Source organism: Protopterus annectens, chromosome 17.part0 (assembly GCF_019279795.1).
Source record: "Protopterus annectens isolate FY-2018-M chromosome 17.part0, PAN1.0, whole genome shotgun sequence".
NCBI classification, from domain to species: Eukaryota; Metazoa; Chordata; order Ceratodontiformes; family Protopteridae; genus Protopterus; species Protopterus annectens.
In genome coordinates, this window is record NC_056751.1 from 711,351,772 (window position 1) to 711,364,713 (window position 12,942).

General features: G+C 37.2%; 1 protein-coding gene across 1 annotated transcript in view; it reads right to left on the minus strand.

Moving 5' to 3' along the window:
• Nucleotides 1–12,942, minus strand: part of IGSF8 (immunoglobulin superfamily member 8) — a 500,226-nt gene that overhangs the window by 254,951 nt on the left and 232,333 nt on the right. The window lies entirely within an intron of this gene.

Here is a 12,942-nt window from a genome sequence, read left to right on the forward strand (position 1 = left end):
AACTTCAGATTTATATATACAAAATATCCAACAGTTATTTTCACAAATATTTGTCAAATTTAGGGCAAAATTTACAACTTCCTGAATTATTACGAGATTTTAATGTTATAGTATTTCTTTCATTCTTTCTCCTAAACTATAGTTGCAAAATAAATTCAGAAAACAGGATTCATGTTGAACTATCAATAGCCATATCTCTGACTGCCAATAGTTCAAAAAATTATGCTGAAATACCTTTTAGCAATTTAGAATAACTTTTTTTTGGCAGGAGACAAGCCACCCTTTACCTCCCTTCTGGCAGAGGCAAGCCCCTCCAAATTTTATATACTTCCTCCAAAATCAGACAACAGTGGAGAAAAAGGAAAACTCCACTGTCACTGAAATATGTTTCAGCACAATGCTTCGGTCTGTCAGCAGTCAAAGAAACAGCTATTAATAGACTGAATGACACCCAGAAAAATATTATCCAAAGAAATGTTTCCAATGTTGTGTTATTATCTTTCTGCAATTACTAGTAAATACAATAAAAGTGGAGCCTGAAGAGTGTTTATTTTATTTATTCTAGCATCATTTTAAGGTTCAGTAAACACTAGTACCTCTCTTTATGAGTAATATGGGAACATCAAAGAAGTTAAATTAGTTTAATAAAGCCAAATTAAGAAGATATATTTTGTAGGAATCAAACCCATGTCTATATTTTGGATTTACCAATTTTATTAAGGACTTCTTTATGTACATACCAGAGAAAATAGTTGCCGAGTACTTTACAATACAGCAGATACCACTGGCAATAAGAAAAACTAACTGGGTTTCATTTAAGTAGTGCATCTTGTTTACACACAACATACTGTCTTGCAGCACTTAGCGATAGCACTGGCTTATAATTATTTTTTGAGCTGTGAAACTAAACACTCCTTTTGTCTGCACTGACTAGCCATAATAGAATCCCCTAGTTCTTAAAGTTTAATTTGTTACTAACTGTTTATTAAACTGGGCTGGTGGTCTGATATAAACTACAGCTTTTTCAGTGATGGCAATTAGTTTTAGCACTACTGAATATCATTATTAGGAATTAGCCTGCTTTCCTATCATTTTCTTAGCCAAGGTCCTTTAATGAAGTTCACAAAAAAGACACTTAAAGGAGGGTTCAAGAAACCTGTTATTTCAAAATGACTTTTGAGACATCTTGAAAAATTCTCCCAGCACACTCCAACTCTGTTGTAATGGTTTGTATATACACAAGCAGTACACAGATTAAAGTGAATATTAGATTTAAACACCAAAATGTACTTTAATGAAAGTAATAAAACATAAAATTCTGGACATAGTTTCCAAAAAAAAGCATCCACAGATTACGGACAAGCGTTCCACTTAGTAGAAACAAAGACCCAAAAAGCAGAATAAAAAAGGAACAAACTGATAGCTCCAGAGAACACAGTCTAAAGTGTTTTATTAAACAAAACGCAAGCGCCTTTGCAGTTAATCTAATGGCTTCATCAGACGTTAAAAACACAGGACAAAGGTGCATTTTTATATGCAACATTGCACCACTTCCCTTAATTACCTATTAAATCCTATTCAAAATTTAAAGTCATTCCACATAAAAGCGCATGTTCAGGAGAATGACAGTGCACATCAGTTTAAGTTTCTAGTCATAAAAAAAAACTATGATAGATGGAAGGCTGGGTGACATCAGGAATAGAACGGAGTTAAATGAGACCATGTGGATTATAAGGTAGGGGGCAGATTCTGTGAAAGGTCTAAATACAACGTGCCTATTCATAGGTTCATAGATTAGTACTACGCTAACTGCCCTTGTGGGTCATTTTAAACCTAGACAATTACCCCATGTGAAAATCAAACCCAGCACCTTGTGTCTGTAAGGTAAACACCTTAACCATTATGCCATCCTCCCACTCCAAGAATATATATACATTAAAAGCTAGACCACTTTGTAGGTAGGAGGGGATCCCCATATAGATGTTTATAATATGGTTTTATTCAATGTATGATTTTCATTTGAATTATTTCATAATAATTGAGGAATATTCTGGAATACATTTTTCTCCAGCATATGCATTCCTTTTTTATATGCATTTTTATATGTATTTATATACATTGTATATATATATATATATATATATATATATATATATATATATATATATATATATATATAGGATCCATACTTATGCATGAATAGCAATTTCACCAAAAGTGAAACCGCCGGTCATACATTCGCAAAAGTGCTTTTCACCGAAAAAGCACTTTCGAGAAAGTATGATAAAAAAATAGGGGAAATCAGAGGGGAATGGCTGCTGCTGAGATCGGAGTACAGTGGGGATAAGGGAATATTCCCTTTTCCCACTGTAGTGTGATCTCAGAGTGAGAATACAAAAGTAGGGGGGTGTGGGGGGCTTGCCCCACTGCGTAAATGTTAGTTATGTATTTTTTGCTTTTATTTTAATTTTTTTGTTTATTTTAGGGACTTTAGCGAAAGCGCTTGTTTGGTTAAAATCGCTTTCGCTAAAGTGTGTTTGGTAGATGTGGATTCGTAATATTGGACTTTCGTTCAATAGTATGAGATCCATATATATATTTATAATTTAAATTATAATACTAACACGTAGCTTCTGTTTTAGTAAGGAATAATGTTATATTAGTGTAGATATCTTAACATGTGAGCAAAAAATCTGTATGCATTTGATAGTGTTTTATTCATTTATGTACGTTTTTATGTTTGTACAGTGTATGTTTATGATGATACTTCATATATCAATAGATTGTGACAATGTGCTTTTATGTGGAGTGACTTTAAAATTTGAATAAGATTTTATAAGTAATTAAGGGAAGTGATGCAATGCTGCATACATAAATGCACATTTGTCATGTGTTTTTAACGTCTGATGAAGCAGTTAGATTTACTGTGAAAATGCTTATCGCTTGTTATAAAACACTTTACTCTGTGTTGACTCTGCAGCCATCGGTTTGTTCCCTTTTTATTCTGCTTTCTGGATCTGAACATAGTTTGCCTAAACAAACAACATAAATTAAAATAAATGCATTTTTTTTGGGGGGGGGCTCCCTTTTCCCCATGCCATGACCTTCTTACTTATTTACTCCAGCTTTGAAGTTAGAAAAAATAAAGATCCGTCATGCAGTAGGCTGTGTGATCTCAAAGTTAGCGAACTATTCAGTAAAAACTGCTAGAAGAAAAAAAAACCCAGCAAGCTAAAGTTTTCGCTGTGTGATACATTAAACCTCCTGTAATGCAGGCCCATGGGGTATATGCAAATGACCCCTTAAGGACACACACCGTTTCATCTACATGGCTTCTGCATGCCCATGACGTTTTACTTTTTAAGTCTTTATTGGCACATTCAGGCCAATAAAGCTAAATCCCACGAGCTGTAGACATGCATGTTTCAGCCTTTTCAGTGTCCTGATCAGCACATTATATACATCCCATGGGCCTCAGTTACATGAGGTTTGATGTATTAAACAGTGAAAAGTTTAATTTGGCTGAGTTTTTCTTGCAGTTTTTACTGAATGGTTTGTCTGTGTGACCTTTTTGGGTTCCTAACACTTCATCGAAAGCTTAATTTCACAAATGCCTATTCACTGAACCCTAATCATCGACACCCTTTCATTAAATGTTTACATCATCAAAACTTTTCCTAGGGAAGGGAGTTAGTTGGCCGTCAATAGAAATTTGCCCTTTTCCCCAATGTAGTGTGATCTTAGAGTTGGTCTGTATAAGTAGGGGGGGTGTGGGGGGGGGCAAAGCCCCCTACCTTGGTGATTTTAAAATAACATGTTGTTTGTTATTATTGCTCTGGTGGCCAGGTAGTTTCATTCCCTTAGGAAAAGTTTTGATGATGTAAATGTCCGATGAAAGGGTGTTCAATTAGGGTTTAATGAATAGGTGTTCATGGAATTAAGCTTTTGACAAAGTGATAAAGATCCAACCTTTTTACCCTCTGGTTTGAAAGTTACAAAACTTATAATTTAGTAAGCAAACTATGCTATCCTTTTCAATGAAAGCTAGCTCAAACATAATTTTAATTACTTCTATTTATAAATTCTCTGTTTCAACTAAGTCACTGAGTAGTAACGTGTTAGTGATGTAAATGACCAGTGCTGTCTACAAGTGCTGGTTGTTCCACTAATCACTGCCCTCAAGTCCTTCACTGACACTTAAAGAGGGCAGCAGCGGCAGAGTGCATAAACATCCCACTTTATTCCTGGGAAGAACGACATCACACGCAATAAGAACCACATCACGCGGGATAAGAACCACATCACATGGGATTGCTGCAGTCATCTCCAATCAAAACATGTCACATCAGTCTGTTTGGAGTTCAAAGATATTCTGGTCTGTCAGTGAAACAGGATTTTTGTTAGTATCCAACCTCTCCCCACCACAAATATAACCATTTCACTGGAGGGGACCTAATCTTTCTCTCTTAGTCCTTGAAATAAAATCCTCATTGTGACACCATGAAACACAGTTTAACTGGAGTTTAACACCCAGTTAAAAAAAAAAAAAAATAGAAACATCGTATCCTTACACTCCCACCCAAGAGCAGCAATATTTTTATTATGTTTTTTATTTTACTTATTTATTTATCATTTGCATACCGAGGTAGAGCATTGATCCAGTTGGCCATTTTCAGGCTCAGCCATGAAAAGTACAAATAAAGTGATAATAGACAAGCAGAATACAACATTCAGTAATGCAAAAACATTGTAACAACATAACAGAAGTCTGAAAAGTACATATAAATTGATAATAGACTAGCAGTAGTTTATAGTACAGATGAAGGGAATGAATACAACATTCAGTAATGCAAAAAATTTATTTGTAACAACGTAACAGAAGTCAGCCTAACAAAGTAGGAAGCTATCTAAAATTAAGGCATATACAATTCTATTTACTGATTTATTGAAGGTAAATCTGGGCTGTAGTGATAGATAAGATGAAAGGTGAATGGTGGAGGCAGGTAGAACATAGACCTGAACACAACAGAGGGAGTTATTTAGTGACTTTATGGGTGTTCAATCACCTACGGTCAAGTTCTCAAAATGAGGCAATAAGCGACATGCATTAGACAATGTCTGTTCAATAAAGAAAACAATTATCTGTGAACTTAAGAAAAGTCATCATCTACCAGATGAAATTTTCCATCATATATCCCTTTGTAAGGACACTGGGATGTCTAATCCCTTCAATGTAAGGCAACCATCTGAGAACACTAGCAGGCACACAGTCTGCCAGGGTCGGTTTCTGCAATAAAGAAAAACATTGTTTTTCATAATACAAAACCAGACCATTGCCTTTGACAGCCCTTCCCTAGGCCTTGTAATGTGAGCCCACTACTCAGCCCCTCACCCAACAGTACTATGCTGAACAAGAGCTATGTCTTGACTGTGTATTAAGTGCTTACGAGGGCTGGTGTTTATTCAAACCTGGAAGACTGGATCTGCAATTGTTAGAGGATTTTGCAACTTAATCTGATATTTAGCTGCCTTGAAGTTGGCTTCATCTGTTAGGAGATTTAGTGGGCACAGCCCCCCAATATAAGGAATGAGGCCCCCCACATCTTTGATGAGCACCCAGTAACGTCTTTTAGGCTCAACTATACAGGCTTCCACTACTTCCATTGCCTGGAATCAATTTTGGGAGCTGCAGTCACTTACAAGTCTGTGGAAGTACACGAATTACAGGTATTTCTAAAGGCTTTTCAACACGTTAGTAATCTGATAATTTCTTAACATGTTGGATCACATGCTCAATATGCCATTTATGCGACCTTACCTCATGAAAAAACAGTGTGATCAAACATTAGATGCATATCAGCCCTGAATGTGGGACATTTTGTAAGTAAAAGTGTGAATACACTCCAAACATCACTCATACAGCAATAAATGAGCCAACAATATAGTACTTTGGCAAGAAAATTACAGACTGCTGTTAGCCGCTTGGCAGAAGCGACATGTTTGGACTTGGTACTTTCATCACATTCAGCTTTCACGAGCTTCCTCAACAGCCTACTTTCTGTGAAAAGAATAATGACGTCCCCTTCCTCTTATTATGTTCCCAAACACCAGTGTCCCTCCCCCATGTGAAACGACAAGCAAAATTCAGACTTCAGGGTGACCATTTCAGTATTAACTGACAGCTTAATTAATTTATTCATGGCCTGTTTCTGCCTGATACATCTGTGAAGCAACTTTACACTGGGATAAATGTTCCTCTGTTAGTACTTTGGTCTTTCTTATTCTTTTTAGCATGTTTTTTAGTACTAACTCTATACAGCGCCTGTGTTTCTTAAACGCCTGGGATTTGTTCTAAATGTTGTTTACCAGTATCACTGCAGACCAAAAAAAAAAAAAAAAGAAATTTGGCCTCCTTTTTCATTTGCTCAAAGTATATATATATTTTTTCTCTCTTCAACAATGTTTTATACTTACCCATTTCTTTTTGCTTTATTTTCCGGAATGGAATGTTGTTAAATGTTACTTTTATGCTGATGTGTTTTTTCTTCCATATCAATTTTCTTTGCATGTTTTTTTTTTTTGGCCTGCTGTGCTTCGGTCAATCTCAAATTCTGTAATGATGTATTGATTCTTTACCAGGAGAACCCTAGCACCTTCACGTTTAATTTGAGCCAGACATGTGACTGCTCATTTTATTCCCTGCTGTAGCAGTACAACTCCTTGCAAACAATCTGTGAGAGTGTGAGTGACATATTCCCAGCATACTGGTTGTTAAACCCTTTTTTTGGCTTCCCTCAGTGTCTGTACCACCTCCTCAGGCATCTACATCCTTCTGTGCTGCATCCATCACATTTATTTTTGCATAGTGCCTCTCTCTCTACAAGTGAATCAGAGTGTGTACATGTTCGGGTGCTGGTCAGATGAATGAGTCCTGTACAGCAGAAAACCAAATTCAGTCTGATTCACAGATAATGGAAAACACACTTTCAAAACGCAGTGTCATTGAAAACAGGCTTAATAATATCTACCTGTTCTAACACAGCAACATTTCCTGCTAATACCTTAACGCAAAACTCACCCCATTTCCTTACTATGCCTTTCTCACTTTCTTTCTTATTTATATCTGCAACAACATTCTTTCCCTATATCTGCAACTACATTCACCATACTTCTATTTACTAAACATTATCTAATAAATGAGTCATACCCTCAACATTTTAATTTGTGGGTGATCTTCACGAGGTTAGCTTTGTAATGTTAATTAATAGCACTGTGCTATAGTCGGCTAGTCATATTATGGAGCTAAATAGCGATTCAGAAACATATAAAGGTCCATGGAACAAAAGCTCATTAGGAGTTCCTTAGCACCTCTCCAAACACCCGACAGAAGCTCTGGAAGAGCAAGTGTGCTAACGTTCTGTCAACACAAGAAACGCTCTTGCACAGATACATACATAGACAGACTGAGATAGACACACACACACATACTCGTGCATGCACACGGTGCTAGAGATGTCTGAGAAACAAACCCAGAGTGTGCAGGTGTGTCTGAATATCACTGCAAAGCTTTTTCAGCTGTGCATAGTTCCTCAGATTTGTGTTTTAACATTTAAAATATAAGACAGAAACACACTTTGGTCGACAAAACATTGGGTCTATATTAGAACACCGAACTTTCAAAATTTCGAGTGTTCTAATATCGACCCATTTTCAGCAAACGCTGAAAATATCGAAGAAACAGAAAACCAAATTTTTTCCGAGGGAAAGAATTCGGTTGTCGGTTTCTGTTGATTCGGTATTTTCAGCGCTGTGGTGGAAAGTTAGGAGTCGGGTTCAGGTAAGTGTGCAATTGTGTGGACATGAGGGTTAGGGCGGGGTAGGTGAGTTAGGGTTAGGGCACGTGTGAGGTAACTGTGCGATAGTGACGGACCTTATGGTTAGGGTTTGGGTTAAGGTAAGTGGATAGTTAGTGGTGTATGTATAGTTTAGTGTAGGGCTAGGTGTAAGAGTTTAGGTGTGTGTGTGTGTGGATTGCTGTTTGTTTGGTGTGCTTGTGCTGTGTGTATGTATTTTGGAACAGCAAATTTTTTCCCTAGGATGTATGTTCGATGTTTTAAATTTTCAATTAACAGGGTTCGATATTAGAACACTCGAAATTTTGAAAGTTCGGTGTTCTAATATAGACCCCAAAACATTGACTAACACACAAAAATATATATCAAATGCCCTATGACTGAAATCAGTTGGACATTTTGGAAGTGCTATCAGGTAAACATCTAGCACAAATATATACATTTAAATTTACATTTTATTTATACACACATATGCACATGGGTGTATCCCAGTCGGGTTGCAGTTTCTTCAAGTTTGTGTTAAATTAGTAAGATGTCAGGATGGTTGAACACCAGCATCAAATATGAGAGATCACACAAATAATGTTCCCTGTCCCTCCTAGCCCCTCCTATATCTAGCGAATTTGAGAGAGAAGGTGGTGAGTTATACTCAATAAATAACAGCAACAATTAGCTATCGACTTCGTTCACATCAGAAAACGCATGTTCATTCACACGCTCTTATTCAGTCAAATTCTCAAGTTAATAGTGCTGATATTTTAAAAAGTGCCCATGATTATTTCTGGAATTGTCCCCGAGTCTGGAGGCAGACTTCTCTACTGTTCCTATTTTGGAGGACTGTTCCTGTTTCAGGCCTGATTTACCCCTGCACATGATGCAACTATTTTTGCAGGCATGTCCCTATTTTCAAGCATGATTTACCCCTTTCTAAATCTCACTTTACTGCATGTGATTTTTAAAGCCATCTACTACACCTAAAGACACAATACGTGAACAACATTCTAAGTGGAGCCAATAATTTAAAGAAAGAGCATGCATATCTTACATCTCCATTTTTCACTGACATAAATAAATTACCTTGTGTGGTAAATGTTGAAATATAGTTCATTAAAATCTACAAATGTTACAGCTGTCTCACTGATCGTGACCATACGTTTCTCAGTCATTTCATTACTGGTTTTTCAAATGTGTTTCTGGGTAATATCCCACTTTCCTACTGGAAGCAGAAAGAGTTATGTGTTATTTGGTATTCAGATGTTATACTAATTAGATGCCAACATTTTTGGCTAGCTGTTCCTGATTTTCAAGGTCCTTTGCTCCCATTTTTAATGTTTGCAGATGTTACAGTATATCTGGGGGTAATAGGCTGACAGCAATGCGAGCTGACCTAATGCAATATAAATATTTATATATTTAGCTTTCTTCCCATTAAAGACTATGCCAGCTGTCTCCCCTTATATAATATGATGATGTTGTTGTTGTTTCTTTCGGCTTTTCCCGGTTAGGGGTCGCCACAGTGGAACTCCAGTCCGCTAATGATTGGTAGTTGATTTTTACGTGCCGAATTACCAGCCCTGACGCACAACCTTCAACGAAGGTATGCCCATTCACGCACGTCTCCACACAGAAGACGCTCTAGCTGAGAATCGAACCGGACAGCGTCTTACTGTGAAGCGACAATGCTACCGCAGCAGATGTATCTCACCATTTACTAAATACATATGGCCAGCAGTCAACTATGCCTACTGCCCCCCCCCCCGTATAATATGTCAGTATGTGTAGTCAGCCTATGATCTAATCAACATTTGAACCAAAACTTGCCAAGTCCTTGATCCAGAAACGTAATGTATTAGGTATTACGGTATTAGAGCCTGAGTGAATTCAACTCAGAAGGGTCTGGTCAACTATTTAGGACATCTTCAGTTTGTAAACCAATAAGGTGTCATTTAGAGTTTGTTTGTTTTTTTGTTGGGGGGACACTCTGAATCATTACTGTTTATTACAGAGAGAAGGTTGCCTTACATAGACAGAAGAAGTCACTTTACACAGACTTGTTCACTAAGGGAGTTGGAAGGCATAATAACAAGCTGCACTATAGTCAGGGAATTTTCTGACTTTACATCCTTTATGTCCTACTGCGTACTTATAGGTACAGCAAGTTGTAGCCATATGCGAGATAACCCATGCTTCCCCTGATTTTAATATACGTCATGTCCAGTGCTTCTTCCTGATTAGGCTGCTGTCAAGCCGATTAATGATACCTGTCAATATAATGTCCTTGGATGGAGCTGGCCATAGCTACTGTTGAGTTTGGAGGCATCTTGATCTAACAACCAGACCAGCATGATGTGCAAATGCAGAAGTCATCATGACCAAGTAGAGGAGACATAAGCACTAATTTAGGAGTGTATGAATTATATCCTAGACTAGTAACGCTTGTTAAGTTTGTGAGTAAAAGGGCAGAGGATTAAGGATATGAGATCTTAGCTAGCTGTTTCCTGTAAATCCAGTTGCCTACTGGATGACTCTGAGCAAGTTAGTTAATCAATGTTCTTGGGTCACTCGTGAAAAGGCACATGTGTCCAGTGGGCTTACCAGTTAAAAAAATAAGTAAAATAAAAATATGTGACGCTAACAGCTACTTTATTTTAGATAGCACTTGAATATATAGTTAACGCTTGCAGTCTTGTAGTATGGCAGACTGCAAGTTTTCATTTGTTTTATTATCCTGGCCAAGATAGCCAGAGACTGTATTGCTCTTTTATTAGTTTAGATTTAGGGTGGAATTCTACAGAATTCCTTTAAAAACATCGCCTTACTAGGTTATGAGGGTGATTTGTTTAAGATCTCGGCTGTGGCAGACTGCCTAAAACATTCTCAACTTTCATAAAAAGATAGATTTAATTTTGGAAGCTGCAATCTGAGTCTCTCTGCTGTTCCTAATGCACTTCCTTACCAACTTTCCAAAGTACAATGTAGCCTTCAGCTCAGTTTACAGCCTGTCAACAGAAAGTCGTTTCCACACCTGTTTACTTTTCCTGCATTGTGGTCACTTTTATATGCATGCTATTGTTTGAATTTATTAATTAGAAAATATCACATCATCTTCACAGCTCCACAGCTATGGCAGATATTCAAGAATTTCTTGAAAAAAGGCCCAAACTATTTTCTACAGAATCTAATGTATGCCATTACTTAAAATGTGCCAAAATAATATATATTATAAAGACAACTGTTTCCTCAAAGTGTGACAGACAGTTGTACTTCTTTGTTCATGGTATTTTCTCAGTTGTACTGCTTTTGCAGGAATAAAGAGGTCTCAAAGTATTCAACCTTTGTTATAAAGATACAGTTAACCAGCCCTGCCCATTCTTGCAATAACAAAACCATCTTCTGAGCGTAAGGAATTAGCACATGGACAGCACTTTATGAGCAACTGCTGAAGAATGTTTAAGTCTCGGTTACATTTTCAAAGTCTTTAACTGCCTTTTTTTCTACGTTGCACCTATGGTGCCACAAAAAATATAGCATTCTGTGTGGTACCTGACAAGTGTCTTCACTAGATTTATCCAAGCAGGGTGAAGGGGTTCTTCTCTTCTCTTCCACTTTATCTACACAAAACAAGCAGATGTTTACAAGCTTCCTTCCCAAAGCGCTTATATTTTTGGTGAAACAGCTTCCTTGGGGCTGGCAGCAAGTATATTCAGTCTTAGAAGTGAGTACAGTAAATCTTGACAGCTGTGGATCAACTTTTATATGCAGTTGTATCACTCATCAAAACACACAGCTGAGACTTATCTACAGTGTGAAGGTCATAATTTTTAAGGGTTTGTTTTGCAGGGAGGCTGTGGCCCTGGCATGCATCTTAAAGAGGGCTTTGCACTCACATTCCTTTTGCTATACATGTATTACTTCTGGGATCATTTTACCTTGGGATAAGGGTGAAAAAGAAATTTAAACAAAGGTGATGTTCACAGATGTCGCTATCTGAGACTCAAATGTATGCATATATGACACTTGATATAGGTATGCAAGTTTATATATGGACTTAGATTGTGAATTGCCTTAGCTTTTATACAGCAGATCCCCTTTGTTTAGTATAAGAACCTCCTTCAAAATGCCAGCTGAGATATTCAGATTTAAATCTGTCCACTACAGTCCTAATATCTTAACTAATTAATGCGGCCTTCATGGAAGTTTCAGGTTAGCATCTACAACACTTCAAAGGTAATTCCAGGAGTCTTTTGGAGGTGAAGAATTAATCAGTTCTAAGTATGCAGTCTGAAAGTTTCTGTTGGATTGTAGTCATTTTTTTATTGTGTACCCAGGCCTGTCATTAAATACGGAAGGCATGATACTGTGTGTGTTACTAGAGATTTATCATATACACCTTCCATTTCTCCTTGATAAGATTAAGTGCTACAGAAAAAAAAAAACTTCTAGATTCCTTTTTAATGACAGCCTATCAGGCCTAGAGAGACCTCTGCCTTTATTCCTCAGTTTGTATCATGAACACCTAATCCATCCTTTACACCAACTATTTAATTTCTGCCTTTGTTACAACAGAATGCCACAGGTCTGGAAATGAGCAACTGTTACCCTTCTTTCAAAGGCTTCCAAACCTTCTTCAGCACAACACTTTAGGCCCATAGCCATACTTCCAGTGGTAGCAAAAATCCTTCAACATTTTTTTTTACTCTCAATTAATTGCATGCTCCTTGCTGTCCACGAAGCAGCACTGCTTTTGTACTGGTTATCGCACCACAACTGGGTTATGCACTCTCTCAGAAGACATTCTAACCAGTTTAGCTAGACATAACCTACCTTTTTATAGACCTAATTAGAGTTTTCAACCTCGATAAACATAGTGTCTTCTTAAACTCTCTAATTACCATTGGAATTAGTATCAAGGCCCTTGGATGGTTTCTCAAAGAGCATTCAAAGTCAAAATAGACCCAAATATGTTGTCTATTGCAAGCCTATGAATATAAGTACCCTGGGACTCTATCCGATCCTATCCTATGCTATCCTATCCTATCCTATCCTATCCTATCCTATCCTATCCTATCCCTCTTACTATTTTCTGTCT